Source organism: Vulpes vulpes, chromosome X (genome assembly GCF_048418805.1).
Source record: "Vulpes vulpes isolate BD-2025 chromosome X, VulVul3, whole genome shotgun sequence".
Classification (NCBI taxonomy): Eukaryota; Metazoa; Chordata; class Mammalia; order Carnivora; family Canidae; genus Vulpes; species Vulpes vulpes.
Window position 1 is genome coordinate 4,585,833 of NC_132796.1, and position 21,746 is coordinate 4,607,578.

The window sequence follows — 21,746 nt, forward strand, 5'->3', positions numbered from 1 at the left end:
CACATCCACATGTAAAGGATTTATCAGAGACATGGTGTTCTCCTAGTAAACAATTTAAATCTCGCCCTCCCCAAACACATGATAATCAAATTGTTCCAGTCATTTGCACATTGGCAAGAAATAAGATGTAGGTTTAATCCATCTAGACTGAGAAATGTTCTCTTTTGTTTCAATTCAAGGAGTGAGGAGGGTGGGGTTAGATAAGGAAGCCCTGCAGTCCAATGATTAAGTAAATGGAAAAACAGCAGGAATGTAACTTCTCCCCTGACTGCTCTGTGAAACAGTGTATTGTAAGTCTTATTTCCCACCGACTTGTGAATTGTGTTTATTCCCATGCTTAAAGTCACCACTTCAAGCTTAAATTAAAAAGAGCTCAAAGTCTCCAACTCTTGGTGGAATTTGATCCTAAAAACTTGGCTTCCGCTTTCTTTTACCAACAAAAACTTTTATGCCGCTGTAGTAATTTTATTTCGTGGCATTGTTAATCCAGAGACGCCATCTGTAACATCTTCGGATCGTGTGAATCCTGGCATTTGTACCAGGCAGGTTCAGCCAAGTCTATTCCATGCATGAGAGCCGAGTAACCAAGCCTAGGCTGGCAGCACGAGGGTTTTATGCCTGGAGACCAGACGCGGGGAGGTCATTCTCTTTTATTTAATGTGTATACTAGGCAGAGCCTACTGCGTGCCCCTCCCCGATCACATTTTTTCCGGTCTCCCCAGATATGTGCACTCTTCCGAATTGTTGATCGCCCTTATTCACGTCTTTATCCTTCTACGGCAGAGACGTGCTTTCTGAACTAACGCATTGCTTTTCTCGCGTGCCAGGGCTTGTAAGCATGGAGTTCTGCTGTATGTCTTTGTGCGAGGCCGACTTGGGATTTTGTCTTTGAGGCAGTGGGGAGTCACCACAGGGATTTCAGCAGGGAAAGTGACTTGCTCTGTGAACCCTTGAAATGTGTTAGCTGCACAGAAAGATGAGATGATGGAGAGCTGGAGAGGGTGAGGAATTCGCTCAGAGTCCTGCTTTAGCAGAACAGGGACAGGAAAGGAACCAGGCTCCAGAGCTTTTGCTGGGTGTTGGGGAACGGCAAGAGGGAGAAGAAGAGCCAATGGGAAGCTGTCTGATGGCTTCTAAAGCCCTGCTGACGCGGGTTCTGGATTAGAGCCAGTGGATCCCATGATTCTGACTGTGTCTGAGTTACTTGATGAGACCTACTGTTGAGGTGGGGGTGGAGGGGACATAATGCACCCTTGATGCCAAAGACATCAGTAACACTGCCTGATTCAGGAGGTTCTGTTCTCTGGTGTCTACCACGTCCAGATACTGGATTTGGTCTGTGCTAGTACGTCTGCCAGATGGGCTGGGATCGTCTGTGAGGCATTCTGTTCTCTGTAGAGTCTAGCAGGGCCACTCTCCCCCCGTCGGTGGAATCCATGTTCTCTGGGTTTCGGCAGTGTCCTCTGAAGGAGCTGATGTGCTTACCTTGTGGGTCCCTGTGTCTGGGTGCATGATAAACCGAGGCCAACCGGGTCAAGCAGACCTACTTCCCCCATCAGAACTTAACCTGGTTATGATCCCCTGCTCAGAAATTCTGAACTGAAGTGCAGTTCTGGCAACACCATCATAAAACATCACTCTGACAAATATGAGGGTGGAGGGATCTTTAAAAATGCATGTAGTTGCATAAACGGGAGTACATCCTGACAGTGACATAACGTGCAGTTGCCAAATGAATGAGAAGGGCTTTATGCACTGATAATGTAAAATCTCCAGAAAGCTCGTAAGTAGAAAAAGTGAGGGACGGGAGAGTTTATATGGTGTGCCACTTTTTCTTTAAGGAAAAGGAGTAACGATGTATATTCATATTTGAATATACAGGAATTAAAAGGCTCTGGAAGGAGAGTTGGCCAGAAATGGGAGGACAGGTCTAAGTAGGCAGGAGACTATTCAGTATAACTCTTTTTATATGATTTTCGTTGTGAATCACATACTTTTACCTATTAAAATGCATGTAAACAAATATCCAGTTGACATTGTATTGATGTTCATTTCTCTTTGTTGATAATTATTTATTTTTATTATTTTTATTTTTTAAAGATTTTTATTTATTTATTTATTCATGAGAGACACAGAGAGAGAGAAAGAAGCAGAGACACAGGCAGAGGGAGAAGCAGGCTCCCCGCGGTGGGGCCTGATGCGGGACTCAATCCAGGGTCTCCAGGATCACACCTGGGCTGAAGGCGGTGCTAAACCACTGAGCCACCCGGGCTGCCCTCTTTGTTGATAATTATAGCATGGCTATGTAAAATACCAGCCATAGGGAGCATGGGGTAAGGTCAAAAATGAAACTATTATTTGGGGGAATTTTCAGTATAACAGAAATGAAAAGTTTTGTTTTATTTATTTTTAAAATTTATTTATTTATTAGAGACACAGAGAGGCGCAGAGAGGCAGAAGCAGGCTCCATGCAGGGGGCCTGACGGGGCACTCAATCCTGGGTCTGCCAAGATCATGCCCTGGGCCAAAGGCAGGCACTAAACCGCTGAGCCACCCAGGCTGCCCTGAAAAGATTTATTTAAAGCTGATACACAAATAGCTGCAAGCACATGAAAATGTGTTGGATATCATTAGCCATCTGAGAAATCCAAATTCAAAGGGCAGTGAGGGGCACCTGGGTGGCTCAGATGGCTAGCATCTGAGTCTTGATTCCAGCTCAGGTGATGATCTCAGGGTCGTGAGAGACAGCCCCGTGTCGGGGTCCACAGTCAGTGAAGAGTCTACTTGTGATTGTCTCTCTCCCTCTGCTCTGCCCTCTGCTCACTGGCTCTCTGCCTCTCTCTCTCTCTCTCTGTCAAATAAATAAATAAATAAATAAATAAATAAATAAATAAATCCTTTTAAAATAAATGAAAGTGCAATGAGACACCATTTGTATGGCAAACAGAATGGCTGAAGTTAAAAAGAAAAAAATTGACAATAGAAATCTCATGGGAGAGACGAATCTCTTAGGTCTAACAACTTTGCGGTAATGTTGGCCAGGTTCTTATAAAATGAAATCTGCATCTTGTCTTTTGACCCAGAAATTCCATTCTTAGGTGTTTATCCATGAAAAGTAATTATGCAAGAATGATAATATCGTCTTCATTTACAAATGCCCCAACGCGGAAACAAGCGGAATGCAGAAGAGGAGAATGGACGAACTGTTCATTGTATATGGGAGGCATAAGGTTGATGGCATGCTCCTACCCCGCAGTACCACTTAGCAATCAAAAGGATCAAGCTCCTGATCTAAGGAACAGTCCCCGTGAAGCTCACAGACATAATGATGAATGAAAGTCCCTTGATACTAGAGACTCCCTGGTTCCACGTATGGGAGCTGCGGGAGCGAGCAAAACTAAGCACGCAACACCATGGCACAGGAATAGCAGAACAGTGTTTGCTGGAAAATTGGCCTGGAAGAGATGAGAGCTTTCTGAAGAGATGAAAATGTTCTATATGGTATTGACGTTTTGGATTAATAGAGGTGTATCTGTTTGTGCAAAGCGTTGAGATGATTTTTCTGTATTTTGATGTGTGCATATTTTATCTCAAGAAACGTGTGGAGGTATCTGACATAGAATGGCAAAATATTGCTAGTTTTTGGAACTCAGGTGATAGATTACTGGGATTTCATTGTACCATCACATTAACTTTTTCTATGTTTTATATTTTCCCTAGTAGAAAGTTAAAAATAATTTTTAAAAGAAAAAAATACAAATTTTGCTTTAACGGTAGGCAGTCATTTGGAGTAATACCTGAGATTTTTTTTTTTTCTTGGTTAAGATGGGAGTTTTACGTATGTTTTACGCTGAGAGGATTCATAGAGTGTCGGGTTGGGAACAGCAAGATGTTGTTCCTGGTGACATTGAAAAATCAAAAGAACACTTAAAAATATGTAGTGATAAGATCATAAAAGAAGAATGGTAAGAAACATTGAATCCTAGGCTGGTGGAAAATACTAAGGAAATCTAAAAGCTATTTTTAGAGGTAGATTTTGGGTAAGAAGTCCAAGAAAACCCAAGCCCACTCCTGAGAGCAGATGATGTTAACAGAGAGAGAGCGCACAGGACTGCTTCAAATACTGATCTTCTTCTGCCTTTCTACACTAGAAAATGGTCTTCAAATTTTGAAGATAAAAGCAAATGGAGTGGGAGGGACTTAAGCCTCTGATAAATGAGGAAAACAGTAAGAACACAGGTGTTTTTTTTTTTAAAGATTTATTTATTTATTTATTCAGAATGAGAGAGAGAGGCAGAGACACAGACAGAGGGAGAAGCAGGCTCCTTGCAGGAAGCCCGACGTGGGACTCGATCCTGGGTCTCCAGGATCACACCCCTGGCTGCAGGCGGTGCTAAACCACTGCACCACCGGGGCTGCCCAGAACACAGGTTTTAAAAATAAATTTAAGGTCAGGTGAATTCTATCTCTTGCTAGTAGTCATTGAGAAATGGGGAATAAGAAACTGTAATGGTGAGAGATGGGTAATGTGAGCCCAGTTTTTCCTTCTTTTCTTTTTTATTTTTTAAAAGATTTTATTTATTTATTCATGAGAGACACACAGAGAGAGGCAGAGACACATGCAGAGGGAGAAGCAGGCTCCATGCAGGGAGCCTGATGTGGGACTCGATCCTGGGACCCCGGGGTCATGCACGCCCTGAGCTGAAGGCTGGTGCTCAATCACTGAGCCACCCAGGGGTGCCTTTTTTTTTTTTTTTTTTTTGTGGGCAAGGATAACACTATGGAAATTACAGCCTGGTCAATTAGACAATAAACCTTAATGTTCTAGAAGATGTACTCAACAGGTGTCCTGAGAGCCTGTACTAAACGAAGCAGTGGTTTCTGGAAGCTCCATGGGTTTGTGAAGGGCCAGTCCCTGTGCTACTGGTTTCGTGAAAATCCGTGGGTAGAACTTATATAGTCATCAACATATTTTTTTTCACAGTTTTCCTCTTGGTATTCTAGTGGAATGTACGAGAGAATAGGAGTGAAGCCGGAGAGTCAGGCAAGTGTCCGTTGGCAGGTGATGAACAACGCTGGTGATGGGTTTACCACCCACTGCAAGGCTGTGTGTCTGCATCTCCCGTGTGCAAAGTGACGCCCAGTCTAGGGCATCTGTGTCTCTGCCTAGATGTACGTACACAGCCATATCTTCGAGGATCTACCCATCTATCGTAAAATTAGCCCACCTTCTTCCTTACCTAAGACACTAAAAAGTAGCCACGTGCCATATTCGGAGAATGGAGTGGCCAGATTTTGAATGTTCGGTTTAAGGCTATCACAACCCTCTTTACTCCTGTTGCAAATAATCTATGATGATATCTGCACACCTTCTTGTCTTATTAGATAGAGTACGAAGAACAAAAGTTATCATGTTCTGGGTGATTCATCATCTTGTGAGGCATTAGGGTTGCTTGAACTTCCGCTGTACTTGCAGAGGGGCAGAAGGAGGTATAGAGGAATAGCGAGGGGATTAGCATTGGCACCCCGGGGAGGGTCATTATTAGACTTAGGTTTTATATTTTTTTTAGACTTAGGTTTTAAATCATATTGTCTGTTTCTCATTCTTTTCTCTCCTAAAAATGAAATTCTAAATTCATTTTTACAGCCTTCTTGATAGTTGTGTTTAAGCGCCACCTGTCTCTTATTAAAAGTACATGTGGTGCCTTAAAAATCCTAGTTAATTAAGGTGCTGTATTCTAAAGGACGACCCTAGTATGTGGAGAAAAGACACGCACAGTGACACACTGTCTGTTGAAGTTCACATTCTCATACTGTCATACTTTAATTTGTATTATTTTGTGCATGTAACCCCTTAGCTAATAATCACCAGTGAATTAGAACAGCAGAGGATTCGCGGCAGCACATGCAACTCCCAGCTCGGTTAATGAGCGTTTCCAGTGATTCTTCAAGAAGAAGGTTGAAGCAAATTGCTGAGAAAAAAACTGCCATACTCATAACCTTCTCATATTCTCTTTTCATTAACATTGTGCTACAATTTTAAGGACCATCTCTCTTTAGTCATCAGCAATTTAGTGGGGAAAATCAATTCTGGTTTTAAGACATCTTCCCACCTCCTGCTCAGCCACCTTCTGAGTCGTACTGATTATTTTTGAGCATGTGATCACCAAAGTAGGAATTGTTGGCATTCCTTAGAAAGGTGATAACTTAGCACATAATTATATGATGTTTTGAGTGGTTTTCTAAAGTTTTCCTTGTTTGTGCAAGTTATAATCTGTTGGGAAAAAAAAGACTGATATTGCGAGCTTGTTTGGTGCTCAGTCTGAATATCATGATGATTGGGATCGTTCTGAGAGATCGTTTATAATAATTATCTCAGTAGTTGGGATGATGGACGGAACTTGAGAGTCAGGGTCATGGGCATGTTAGCAGCTCGGTGACCTAGTGTAGGTCATGCCTTCGCTCAGCGTGATTGTTTTGTCATCAACAACCATGATGAGAACCATCTCTCTGCAGGATCGGTTGAAGAACTGTCCTGGACGGAGCCTGGGACAGCTTCCTGTCATGCTCCATCATGTTCTTTCCCTTAGACTCCCTTCCTTTTCTTTTTTTCCCCCAAAGGGTCTACTTAATTTTAATTGAGTTCCTTCCTTTTATTTTCTTATTTGTTTTTAAAGATTTTATTTATTTATGCATGAGAGAGAGACACAGAGAGAGAGAGAGAGGTAGAGACACAGGCAGAGGGAGAAGTAGGCCCCACGCAGGGAGCCCGACGTGGGACTTGATCCCCGGTCTCCAGGATAAGGCCCTGGCCCAAAGGCAGGCAGTAAACCGCTGAACCACTGGGGCTGCCCCCTTCCTTTTATTTTCTAAATAAGCTTCTCTTCTCTTTTTGCCCTGGGAACAAACCTATCCTTACTTTCCTTTGTGCGAGACAGTCTTTCAGAACTTAAATCTTGACTGCATAATCCCTAAACCCATGCTCCTTTTGACCTGGCAGGTGTAATTCGGTGTTCAGAAGTGTCACAAAAGCAAGTGAAAGCCGAGAACTCTTAAGAAACACTGGACGTAGGAGTTTGACTTTGATTTCCTGAGTTGGATGCAGGTGGAAAGTCTCAGGGAGGAGAAATGAGAGTAGGGACAGTAGGTTTAAATAAAGAAAGAAAGGAGAACACAGAGCAAAATGTTAAATACTGGAACACATAGAAAGATGGTGAGATGAATATTGAAAATGATAAATCTGTAGATGTATTGTGTGAGGTCTCAGCATCCTGCAACAGCTTTCTTAAAGAATTTCACTGGTTCGTTACCTAAATAAAATGCAAATTGAAATTTTTCTTAACCTTAGGCAGAGGGTGAAAGACATTCAAAGTGGGGTAGGCTTATTTGTTTAGTGAATTTAACCAATAACAGAAATATTGCTTTCTGTTCCTTGGTGTTGATTTCTGACACGGTCCAGCAGGCTCAACGCTGTAAGCGACTCCGTGCGTAGTAAGCTAGGGAAACCTCCAAGGCACCCGGTCAAGCCCATTAGAATTGCTCAATTTCTGAGTTTAGACACAATCTATTGCCTAACTCCTCTACCCTTGGGTACTGGAAGTATGAATCATTGGTCCATCAGCGCTCCTGTGATGGTTCATCAATACCTTTTGTCAACTGGAGCAGACCATGAGGTACCTGCATATTTGGTCAATCATTATTCTGGGTGTTTCTTCCAGAGTGTTTATGGATGAGATTAACACGTAAGTGGATTGTCTGAGTAAAGCGGAAGGCTCTCCCTGTTGTGGAGGGCCTCAACTATTCACTTCAAGGCTTAAGAGATCAAAAGGCCGACCTTCTGTGGTATAAGAATTTTCCAGTTTAAACTAGGATGTTTAGCTAGCTTCTGGCCTTTGCATTTGAAATGGGAAATTGTCTCTGCAGATTTTGCATTTGCCAGTCTCCATAATATTGTGAGCTAATTCCCTATAATAAATTTATATTATGTTGAATATGTATTAAATTATATAGAATATGATATAATGTGTTTCTTATATTTAATACATATTTCCTATAATGTATGTATATACACACACACACGCACACACATATACACACATAGATACACATCCTTCTGGTTCTGCTCCTCTGCAACTACCCTCTCCACTTATGCAGGCATCATGCAAACAGGTTTAACTCTTTCCCAAATGTCTCAGGTCACAAATTGGTAGTACAGTATTTGGTTAATATATGTTATCCTTGCGGGTAGCCTGGATGGCTCAGTGGTTTAGCACTGCCTTCAGCCCAGGGCATGATCCTGGAGACCCGGGGTTGAGTCCCACATCGGGTTCCCTGCGTGGAGCCTGCTTCTCCCTCTGTCTGTGTCTCTGCCTCTCTCTCCTCTCTGTATATTCTCATGAATAAATAAATAACATCTTTAAAATATATATATATATAATATATATATTGTCCTTGCAGACCTCATCTGGAATGGAATGATAGAATCCAGGCATTCGGCTTGGGAACAAAGAGCATTGCATCATGTTCATTTTATGCTACTGTACTTTTACGTAAGCCAAGAAACCTAAGCTCATACCCAACATTCATGGGGACAGTATTGCCCAATAAGGTGCTTGTAGGATTGCACTGGTTTGGGGGAAGAAGGATGATTCTTTTGGGAACACGGGGTGGGCGTGGAAATACACAGGAGGTGAGGTTAGAGACACGTGGTCATTTGAGAAGATGGTGAGCGCTTTCTAGTGTAAGAAGGTGCACTTTCTTAATGAGAACAATCAAAGTCTTAGTGTTTGATTTTTCGCTATGTAGGGGATCCCTGGGTGGCTCAGTGGTTTAGTGCTTGCCTTTGGCCCAGGGTGCGATCCTGGAGTCCTGGGATCAAGTCCCACGTCGGGCTCCCGGCATGGAGCCTGCTTCTCCCTCCTCCTGTGTCTCTGCCTTTCTCTCTCTCTCTCTCTCTCTCTCTCTCTCTGCCTATCATAAATAAATAAATAAATCTTTAAAAAAAATTTTTTTTCACTATGTAATGAGGGCCTCCTTGAGGGCCAAGAGAAGCATAGCTTCACAGACCTCGGGGGACACGAGGGACACCAAGGACACGCAAGAGCTTCTCTGGTAGGGGTCATTGGACTTTTTCTGCAAAGGACTAGATAGTAAACGTTTCAGGTTTTGTGGGGCCCAGTCTGGGTCGCAGATAGTCAACTCTGCCATTCTGGTGCAAAGTCGTCACAGGCAATGCATATACAAAACACACGGCTGTGCTACATGAAAACTCTATTTATGGAGGCTAACATTTGAATTTCACATACTTTTCACATGTTATAAAATAGTCTTGATATTTTGGGAGAACTATTTAAAGATGTAAGAACCATTCTTAGCATGCAGGCCACACAAAATCAGGCAGCAAGCTGAATCTGGCCTTGGGGGCACAGTGTGCCCAAGACCTGTTCTCTCTCTCTCTTTCTCTCTCCCCCTCCCTCCCTCCCTCCCTCCATGTATACTGTGTGTGTGTTTATCTCCATATAATACACACACATATATATAAGTATATAATATAGAATACATATTTTATAACTATCCACCTAATGTATACCCACATATATATACTGTATACAACATATATGCACAGTATTTTATATTTACAAGGTATTATATGTGATTCTATATTCATGATTAATATTTCATATTCTATATTAATATACTCTAACGTATGTTCTATATCCATATATATGTTCAAATATAGGCAGTACTTCATTCTGAGACCTTTCTGGAAAGCACCACTGAATGCCAATTATTCTTTTTTTTTTAATAAAGATTTATTTATTTATTCATGAGAGACACAGAGAGAGAGAGGCAGACACACAGGCAGAGGGAAAAGTAGGCTCCTCGCAGGGAGCTCAATGCGGGACTTGATCCTGGAGTCCGGGATCACGCCCTGAGCTCAAGGCAGATGCTCAATGGCTGAGCCACCCAGGGGTCCTGAATGCCAATTACTCCATAACACATTGCTGTTCCAGCCAGATCTTGTTATCAGAAATGTTTTAAAAGTTTGTGTGTGTGTGTGTGTGTGTGTGTGTGTGTGTGTGTGTGTTGGGGTTAGGGTGGAGCTTTTTGCCTGGCCTGGGGTGGTCCTGGAGTTGATGTGGATCTCAGGCTTGTCATCACTACAAGAGGGAATTGGTCTAATTCAGGTATGTGCAAACTTTTCCTTAAAAGGCATGCCAGTGAATGTTTCTGGGGTCATACCATTTCTGTTGCAAAGTCCCTTCTCTGGTTGGGGTAGTTCTCAAAAGCAGCCAAAGGTAATAAGGACGGTCTATAAGAAACAATTGTGACTGTATTAACAAAATAAAAGGCCCTAGGCAGGGACCAAGATTTGGTCCATAGACTCTAGTCTAGTTCTTAAAATACCTTCTGATGGGGAAATCTCTGAATGTTGCTTCTACAAGAAGACCATCACAGGAGGCTTGTCTTCTTTACTCCAAGAAGTTGATTTTTACCTCCTTTTTATAACTAGAAAAGCTGGTGTGTAAGGAAGGCTAGTTACCTGCGGTAATTATGTCAGTGGAGTAAATTGTATCAATAAATCCTCTCTTGTCTCAATTCTTCCATAAAAGGAATATGTCCTTCCAGATATTTATATGTTTTCATAAAGACCCATTGGTGATTTGGAGGCAACTTATGAACACGAGTTACCTACCATTTTGTTTGGTATTCGTTTGATACGTTGGCTTTATGCACGTGAACAATCACTGACTTTGGTGCCAGATGGCCCTTGACCCTAAGAGGGATGGCCTCAGGGCTCTTGGCAAGAAGGTTCTTGGCTTTGTATGGGAAAGAATTCCAGAGAAAACCATTTAGAGAAAGGGACGAACATTTATAAACCATTTAGAGGAAAGTGAGAAAGGTGCTTCTTCATAGACAAAGTAGCATGCTCTCCTTCCATGTGATGAAGAAGACCCCTTCCCTTGCCTCCAGTGAAGGAATTTAGAAGTCTTTTCTAATTGGCTAACCATGTAGGGAGAGGTTTACTCTTCAACGTTGGGTTTAATATGTACATTGGGTGGTTATTTTTTCTAGTGTCTTGGGGTTGTGGAATTACCTATGGGAGCAATTCTTATTTATTTATTTATTTATTTATTTATTTATTTATTTATGATAGAGACAGAGAGAGAGAGAGAGAGGAAGAGACACAGGAGGAGGGAGAAGCAGGCTCCATGCCAGGACCCCGACGTGGGACTTGATCCTGAGACTCCAGGATCGCACCCTGGGCCAAAGGCAGGCGCTAAACCGCTGAGCCACCCAGGGATGCCCTATGGGAGCAATTCTTAATGTCCAGTGTGTGCAGCTCAGACAGCTGGAGGGAGCAGGGCGTTGTCCCCGCTCATGTGTCCATGTGTTGGATCTTGTCGTTCTTTTTATGACCTGCTGACATTTCGGTTAAAGGTCACCCTAAAACCAAAATGGTTTGACTTTGGTCAGCCTAGCTCCTGAGCCTCGCTTCCCTCCTGCCTTAACTTCAAGGCAACCTAAGCAGAGGAATTACCTCCAGTTATTTCATTAGTTGTTTTTTTTTTTTTTTTTTGACATGTAGACAATACGCTAGTGAGCTGGCAGGTGCACAATTCCTTTGAAGCACCATCTCCCTCTTTAGATTTACAAGGTAAGCAAAGCGTTAAATTTCAATTAAAATCATAACAAACTAGTATTCCTCGTGTGGAGCCTTCCTTTCTTAGTTCATTATTTGTCACGTGTCGTATGCTAGGCAGAGTAGCTTAGAGAGGTACAGTAAATTCAGGTTGCAGTACACAAAATCGCTATTCGTGCACATCGCCAGAAACGTAGTTTAAGTGTCCCTAGAGGAGGCATGAGGACCTTGAACGTGCTAAGGGCAATTCCTGCCCCAATCCGACTTCTGTTAAGTGAACCTGCTTCCCTAGCTCAGTAGTTTCCATAGGAGGGCTTGTATCCTCGTGAATACGTGTGTGGGTCTGTAAATGGTCTGCTGCATGGAGCGGGGGCTGAATTACGTCCATCACTCATGTGTTTGAAGGAAATGGACTGTGAGAGATTGCCCTTGTCCTAAACACACACACACACACACGCACACACACACACACACAGCGAAATCGCTCCCAGAGGCTGCTGAAGTAACCAAAATTAAACTAAGAAGAAATCCTTTTACATAGGTGAGCCCCGGTGGCCGATGGTGACAGTCCCCTCCATCAGCTTGGTGTGATGTGTTGCTGGAAATTTCATGGATGCACCTGAGCTCGCTGCCTTTCTCGTGGCACATTTTCCTTATAAAATAGCTCAGTTTCGAATGTCTTCAGGTGCTTTAGGCAGATGGTGCTGGGAAATCATTCTTCGAATTGCCTGCTCATGAAAGTGATCCTTGGAAGAGTCACATTGCAGTGAACCAATCAGCAACCTGTTTCTTAAGCCGCCCGGGTCGATTTTTCATGTGAAATGTGGCTTGTATTGGTTGATGGGAGACTAAAACGGGTTCCCGCTTCCAAATAGTGATAGTCGACATTCCTGATTGGGGATGGTTTTTTTCTAATGGTCTGTTGAAATGTTTAGTCTAAAATCTTCAAATGAATGAATGATTTGGGTTACATTTTAATGATTTTAACGTTTCTTGTATCTCACCAAGTGACCTGAAGGGATAATTAACTGACGTTGTTAAATATTTATTTGGTTACTTAATTTCGGTCTTCCTACTGGGTAAATATTAATTGAAGAACATGATCTGGTAACTACAACATATGCTAATAGGTTTTCAACAAATATTAGCAGAATGAATTAAGAAGTGAATGAGTATTATAGTAGAATGTTACATTAAGCTTTGCCTTATCTTGCTAAAGTAATCCGTAAATGTATATTTTAGGGATGTAAATAGAAACTCTGAATTCATATTCTTTTATTTCTAAAGAGCTACTCAGGGATTATCTTACCTTAAAAAAAGTCTATGCTTATTTTGGATGCACTAACATTGGGGTATATAAGTCAAATTTATATCAGCTCAATGTTCTGTTCTTCCGTTCACAGTGTGCAACGGAACCAAAGGTATTGAAAGCGCTAGGGTTCAATTTTTCACTCTTTCATGAGACCTGAGGTTTGTTTTGGGAGTTCTGTGTGAGCTTTCACTCTGAGAGCATGGGTGAAGGCATTCAGGGAGAGCGTGTAGAAAGGAAGAGAAAGGGGCCAAGTGCAGAATCTTGGTAAAGCATATATTACATTAAAATTTTAAACGTGCAAAAGAACAAATATTTGTCAGGGTCCCCAAGATCAGGATATACAACCACATAAAAATGAGCCAAGGCTTAGCAAGCCTAAATGCCGGCTATGGTGTGGGGTGTTAGAAAATGTAAACCGGTGCCAGTCATGCTAAATCAACAAATGCCGCATAAACCTAGCAAATTCTATTTTTTGGTGTTTCAAAATGGCAACTAATATAAGATAATTTCTCTGATCTATGCTATGAAGGATAGAGTGTTTAATTAGATTTTACAAGATCTCTTTAGTTTGAACAATATGGAAACAATTTGAGTGTTTGTAATATACCTTAATATACATCAAAAGTGTGACATTAAAACTCACCAGAATAGATAACATAAAAAGGAAATGCCAAGTGTTGGTGAGCTTGGAAGCGATTTTTACCCATACTTGGTGGGAATGTAAATGGATTTAACAATCATTTCGTAGTATCAATTTAAACTGAAAATTTGCCTTGTCTATGAGACAGGAAATCTACCCCTTGGTATGTCGCTGTGAGAAATGAGTACATCTGCCTCCCATGTTTACAGGAACTTTGTTCATCATCGGCTCCGACTGTATAGAACCCAACTATCATCATTAAGATAAAATAATTGTACTATATTCTTTTTTTAACGATTTTATTTATTCATGAGAAACACACAGAGATAGGCAGGGACACAGGCAGAGGGAGAAGCAGGCTCCCCACAGGGAGCTTGACGTGAGACTCGATCCCAGGACTCTGGAATCATGACCTGAGTCAAGATCATGACCTGAGCCGAAGGCACACACTCAACCACTGAGCCATCCAGGTGCCACAAGACAATATACTTGCACTATATTCTTAAAATGGAATATTATCTCACAATAAAAAGTGAATGGATGCTTCATGCAAGAATATGGATAGGTATCACAAAAATAATATGGAACAAAAGATGCTAGACCCATAAGAGCACATGTCGTATGATTCTGATGACAGGAATTTTTTGTGAACATGTACACTGTATGATAGGAATCAAAACCATAGTTAACCATGAGGGAATGTTGACTGGAAAGGAAATTAAGGGAGCCTTCAGGTAGGCAGGAAAAGGTTCTATATCCTAATCTTAGATTTGATTTACAGGGACACAGTTGTATAGGAAAAATTACCAAGCCATGTTCTGCTAACTTCACGCTATCCAAGTAATGTGCACTACACTATGTATATTTTTTAAATTCATTATTTTATATGAAGACATTCTTTCCTCCTTAATTTCCAAACTGGAAATCTTAACCATCCCAGCTTTGCACATTTTATCAATATCTCATGAGGAAGAGTTAGAAATATAGCATGTAGATTGCAGGAGAAAAAAGAGGGGGGACAAAATCTCCCACTGCCCTCTTTAGTTCCTACAGATGAGAATAAGTCCATTACTGCTGTATGATTGAAAGCGAAGCTGCACGTTTGCTTCCCCAAGCTCTCATTCCGTTTCCTGCCAGCCAGCTCAAGAGCTGAACAATAATGCAGTTACTACTCAGTGTTTGTGAAGAGCAGTTCATATCCATTACCGCTACAACATCATATCTTTCCTTTTATAGGTTTTTGCCGTGTAAAGGCTAATGCAATCATGCAGGATCAGGGGCAGTTAGAGGATTTCCCTCGAGTTTTCTTTTCCTAATGAATACACTCCTTCATTGTAATGGATTGACCTTTGAACACTAATGTAAATCTTATGGCTGGTTATTTTATTAATTGCTAGAACCTTGCTCACTGGGGTTGTTAATTCACCCTAAGCAAGGACCACCTGCAATTAATCTTTTTCTAATTCTTGACACCATGGTTTACAATTATTGATTCCTTTTTTTAAAAAAACCAATTAGATATTTTAGTCTTTTACAAACTGACACAAAACTGCAGGTCCCGTAAATGATTTGCGAGTCAGAAGAAAAGAGCCCTTAGCAACACATCAAAGTGTTGAAGTTCATTTGCATCCAGTAGTTGCTTTAACCCTTGAGGTGAGAACATCCTTTGTAAGGGACAAAAGAATCCAAATTTTCCATTCAAGGAACAAATTAATCCAAATATTCCATTCAAGGGACAAATTAATCCAAATACTCCATTCACCAGACCTGTGATTGATCTGCCCCACGTCCTGGTATGCTTGGCTGGTGACTGACAAGGACAATTCAGACCTGCCTTGTACCTGATAAATCAGAGCTGACAGGTACAGACTCAGCCCTGAGTGACGATCTCCATCACTGTGGTCCTGAGGACCAGGGGCAGCAGAGAGAGTGGCCGGGCCTCCCCTCACAATAGCTATTTATATTCTGAACCACTCTCTGAGACATAATGGTACACGCTCCCGGTCCAAGCCGGTTGCAATATGAAAATGTGTCTCACGATCGCAGGATGCATCTGTTTTATTTATATTTTCCTTTTCTCAGTTCACTTCTCTCTTCTGTGAAACGGACCCTTACACAAAAAGTAACCTCAAGTAGGGCAGGAACTGACAACCCTGATGCAGAGGAACCCGCACAGAATCGGGGTATCGTCAGGATTCATACTGAAGTGTCGAACTACAGCCACCGCTTCTGCTTCTGCACACTTCCTGCTAACCCTTCAATTCATCTCTCAGACGTCCTGTGTTCTTCATTTTGACATCCTGATTGATTTACTCCTGTAGCTCTCTGCCCTTTGGCATCCTGGTGGCTTTCTTGTGTCCTCTTAACTGCACTGGCTCTCCTAGGTACATCAAACTTTCTGTGGCTAAAGCCTCCTCTTCTCATTTTGGCCCTAATGACCAAGGATTTGCTGGCAGGTAAATATTTTCCCTCTGAGTGTGTCCTTTCTCTTACCTAGAGATTTAGGGGGGATATACCTTGAGGAAAAATACCTTCGGCCTTACTATTTTTCCCCCTAAGATTAAAAATCATTTTCCAACTAGTTTAATATGCCAATTAATATTTTTTATCTTTACTAAAAACTTGGCATCTGTGTAATGAAAATATTAAACATTTGCATTCATATACTTTGTTATTTGCAAACAAACATTGACTTATTTGATATTACTTAAAGGGTATATGGTTTATTTTAAAATATCTGTTTACTCTAGAATTTACTAGAACTTTTCTTACCACCATCCAAGAAAACTAACCTTCTCAGGATCACCGATGATCTTCCTATTATTAAATCTCACCTTTCTATTAATTAACCTAACCATCCTTAATCATTTTATCTTGATGTATTAACGTTATCTGAAACAAGGGAATAACCCCTTTTACTTGTTAAAATTCTCCTTGACGTAGATTTCAAGAAGGCATACTTTGCTGATTTTCCTCCTACTTTTGTGCCAGTTCTCTTCATTCTCCTTTCCTGGATTCTTTTCTAGATTCTAGATCTGGAGTGTGCCCCAGTGTCCATTCTCTGCATCCCTTCTTCCACGTCTACATTTGTTGCCTTGATAATCTTTTAACATCAAGTTTACATGTTAACTCAATGATACTGACTCCCAGATTATACCCCCTGCCCCGAAGCCCAGACTCAACTTCTATCTGAACATTTCTTTCCACTTGACTCTCTAACAGGTGGCTCTCAGTCACGATGTTCCATATTAACTTTTTAACTCCATTTGAAACCAGTCACTGGGTTTGCAATTAAGGAAGATACGATTGTTTCCTGTCCCTGACTGAGCCAGTGGGTTCTGAGTGCCATTCCCCGTTTCCTATGCTGCTTTCCTTATGATCCTAGGGCAACCTTCTTTTGAAGAATTGTCTTCTGAAGACCACAGTCAGGCTGTTAGAAGCATGTTACCCACAAATTGTCACATGCTAGAAGACTTGTTGTTTTTTTTCAATGGCTTGAAGGATCTATGTCTTTTGCATTTTCATATACATTTTAGGATTCAACTTGAGAATTCCTACAGAAAACCTCCTTGTGGCTTATATCCGGATAACATGGAGTCTGTGGACCTTGTAGGGAGAAGTGACATCTCACAAATATGGAATCCTATCATTTGTGAAAGAAGTAAATATCCCAATTAATTTATGTCTTTGTTCCTTTGTCTCAGCAGTGTTTTGTGGTTTTGAGTGTAGAGATTTTGGGGCAATTTTTGTGAAATCCATAGCTAAGTGATTTTTGTGGATGGTGAGAGAGTAAATGATGATGGTCATTTTTTAAATCTCATCTTCCAGTTGCTTTCTACCAACATGGAAACACTTCTCTTACTAATATAGAAACAAGAAAGGGTTTTGTATATCAACTTTATATCCCTAAAGTCTTGCTAAATTAAGTGTTGTAGGGGAAAGTATCTGATCCATGCCATAAGTGGTTTGGAGTCCATAAGTCAGGAAAACTGGGAGAATACACTTTCTCTCGTTCATGAAGGCCAGATGAATAGGTTATAGATTGAGAGGAATCTGGTCCTTCGCGAATTCCTTCTACTTCATCATGCTTATGTCTTTACACGTAGTCTCCATTCAGAAAGAATGTGGTAAGCTTGAACAGAGCTTCTCTCTTGTGCATCTTATTTATTGGGTTATGAGTCAATCTCTATCTCTCCTGAGCAATAAGCAAACTGAAACACTCCCAACCAAAGAAAAAGAATGATTTCAAGTAGAACGTGAACAATTAGTTAGGTGCAAAAGTAGCAGGTAAATTTTCATAGAGTTTCACATTCCCAGGGTCATACCATGGTGAAATCAATCTGATCCACACGATAAGAAGTACAATTTGTTCTTAGCAGAAATACAACTCTGCTATCTATGCTAATCACGAACAAGAAGGAGTCAGGATAAATGAAATCTCCAGGTAATCTCAAACCTAATTTTAATCAATAATCTCAAACACTTTCCATCTCAAACCGTGCATCAACATCATTATCAAGTAACCAAATTCACTAGATTCAATTGGGCTGCTTTAATTCCCATTTCTTTCTGGCTAGCAGTATTGTCCCTAATTAATGAAACGGTCCCAGAGGAGGCAGGCGTAAGAATGATGGCTTAGATCATGTACTAATGGATGAGCAAGAACGGAAGGTACGTGGGTTTTCAGTGTGGTTGCGATATAGGCAGGAGCAAGCTGTGATAGAAGTAACAGTTATGTCAGGCTTGAACAAGAAGCTGAAGGAATTTGGAAACATTCAGTAATTATTTTATACTTGTGTCACTTTAGTAATACAGCTTAACTGCTAAAATTAGTCATTTAGCACGCAAATTGTCACTGTTTTCCGGATGGGGTTGTCCATCTCCCGTTCCCTTCAGATCCTCTGTGCGTCTGTTTTCTCTCCTCCATCCTTCAACCTGAAGCCACAGTCGAAGCTTTCATCAGTTTGCACCGGGATATGGGCATAGTCAAGGTCAGGCTGCATGCGTCCAGAACAGTCTGGGTCAAATATTATTTGCCAGTGCAGGAATCTGCTGACGGTTCTGCATCGATTCTAGAATGCAGACCTATCAGGGTGCAGTTGACAGGCTCCCAGAGGAATCTGAATAGTTTAGTTTCAGACATGGCTTTCCCCCTTTTGAATGGCCAGTCTTCTAATCGCTGCTGGCTTATTGACAACACCCCACCACCACCCCCATATCATACGCTTTCTGGTGTCCTTTCCCTCCACGGAATGCATGTTGCCATTTCATGATGGTTGCTTTCCCGGTACTTCCACAGCTGGTTGACGTTTTGCCCTCTCTGAGAAGACAACTCTGTGTCTCCACCCCCAGCATTCACAAACCACACTCTGTGTTCCCATAGAGCATCCTCTACTGTCTCCATACCTGCCCTAATTGGAAACGCATCCTCTGTCCCAAACATTGGAGTTTTCAGTGCTAGTGAGACATTCATGAGGGTTCACAGTACATGAGACATTTGGAACTGGAGCTCGGCGGGCTAGTCACGGATAGGAACGTGCTTAAATCCATGCCCTTGGTTTGCGTCTCTGTTTCTGTTGTGAACGTCTGCCCATCAGTTTGTTTTATACACTTCTCCATTGCAGCGCTGGACTAACAAAATGGAAATATCGAGTACACGATGAAGCCATGATTTAAAAAATTTGAGGTATATGTAAATCAACAAGAGAGGTGGTTAAAATTCTATTTTCTAAGCATCAATATCAGAGATTCTTAGGCTGCATGTTTTGGGTAGTATCAAGGAATCTGATTTTATAAAATCCTTTAAGGTGATTATAATGCAGCTACTTAAGTCTTACACACTTCTGGAATCACTGAAATAAAGAATAGGCCAACTGCAAATTGACCCAACAATAGCAGAAGGATTATGTAAATAATGATATACATTACATGCAGTAATGCGCAGTCAGAGATATATGTAATTACTAAAAACAGAGCGACACGGAGCTCTGCTTGCATAACTGGACAACATGGTGTAAAATCCGTTTACCTTCCATAGCGTCAAGCAGTGATTTGCCATGTCATGTTTTATGCACATTTATACCCTTTGCCACTCCAAATATCTAGGAGGAGCTCTAGAAATCTGCTGGGAAGCTTGGACACCTCCCCATCACCTGTCCGTGCAAAGGGAAGGGGAGGGCATTCATTCATCAGAAGAGGTCTCTTGAGTTGGAAGCAGGTGCGTGGTCTTCATACTAAAAAGGGATGAATGGATCACCCACACTGATATTTTCTCTCTCCACTTCATGACAGTAAGAGAATGAAAATGATAGAGAGAGGGGTGGGCTCTATGCTTGAATAAATCTCAGAAATGAGGAACAGCCAAAACCTATATGAAGGAGTAGTTGTAGCTGATGTGGGAAGGAGGAAGACCTTTCTTCTCAGGTGCTTGTTGAGGGTCATCAGGGCTTGTCGTTTGATGAAACGAGGCTTATGATGGTTGTAAGTGAGCCATAATGTGCAAACAAGAGAACTGCTTGGATATGCATATTGGATTATTGAACTTCCTCACCTTCTCCCTCTCAACTACATAAAATGCTAATTGATGCCTGGGACAGACAGGAATGCAAAAATGTCGTCTTCCCTACTGAAAGTGAATGTGACCACCTCAAAAATGAAACCATCTGTATGTCTCACACCATCAATGCGTCAAGTAACAAACCACAACCACACGCTAGGGAAATATATTAGCAACACCAGCAAGTGACTGCCGGTTTGTATCCAAAGCACATCAAGAATTGGTACAAGCCAGTACAAAAGCCCCCAGTCTCAAGTGGGGAGAGGGTACAGAAGGTTTGCGGAAAAGAATGAGCCTGATTAGTACCATCGACAAGAGAAATTAAGATCACAATGCACCGTCCTATTACTGCAACTGCAAAAGAAACGGAGGCGAAGCTACACCCCAACCTCGCAAAATTGGTTTCCCTTAGGAAGAACCTGTAGGTCGTAAATTAAAGAGGGAAAGAGGCTGAAGGGGGTGCTAGTTGCATCTTTAACGTTCTGTTGCCTTATGCAAAACCGCTCATCTAAGCAGAAAAGAAATGAGGGTTTGGGAGGAAGGAGGAGACAAGAAAATGAGAAAGAACTTCTCAGGTCATCATAAAGATGCTCTCAAGTTACACACTTTGCACTTTATCTTCTGCTTTTTCATCCCTGGGGGGAAAAAGTCTTTGCAGAATAAAATCTTTGTTTGTTAAGGTCGTTTCCTAGAGAGCAGGCCAGTAGGTGTGTTTACTGGATATCCTGCAATTTGAACCTGCCTTCGAGTGATGATTTTTCTCTAAACAGCCATGGAAATGACTGTCTTCAGGTCTAGTTGCATATTTTCATAAAAGCTCACATCAACCTATATACTGACAGAAATAAGTTCTGTGATATTCCAGGAGGCTTTCCCTTTCTCCCGGAGCTCTCTAATACACCATAGCAAATCTCACCATGCAAAAATGGTTAAAATGAGCTAGAAAATCTTCCTTTGCTAAACTCGCCACAATTCTCAGCAGCAGGGGGTTTGGACAAAATGCTTTATCTTCCTTGGGCCACGATTATTGGCAAGGAAAAGCTCTGAGCGATCGGAATTAGGTTTATCCGCAGGCTGTGTGGAGAGATGTCTGCCTCACCTTGATTCTTTCTGGTGTCCAGGCTAATAATAGAAGTCCCAGGAAATACCTGGAAAGCTTAATAATGCCCTAGACACGCAGTGAGGAGTTTGGGGGATCTGGGCATGATGATTCCCCTGGGACTGAGAGAAAGTACAGGCAGGTGGGACGGAAAAGAAAATGCTCTCAGCGAACTACTTGGAAACGATCTACCTTTATGCATAGAAACATACCTGAAGAGGCCCTGGGTGGCTCAGTAGGTTAGGCGTCTGCCTTGAGGTCATGATCCAGGGGTCCTGGTACGAGCCCCCATTGGGCTCTCTGCTCAGTGGGAAGTCTGCTTCTCTCTCTCTGTCTGCCCCTTCGCCCACTCATGCGTCCTCCCCCACTCTCTCTTAAATAAATACAAATATTTTTAAAAGTTAAAAAAAAAAAAACATCCACGAGGAGAGAAAAAAATGCAAAGATCATGCCCCAAGTTAGTCTGTTCTTAAACATCCGACTCTACTGTGGCAC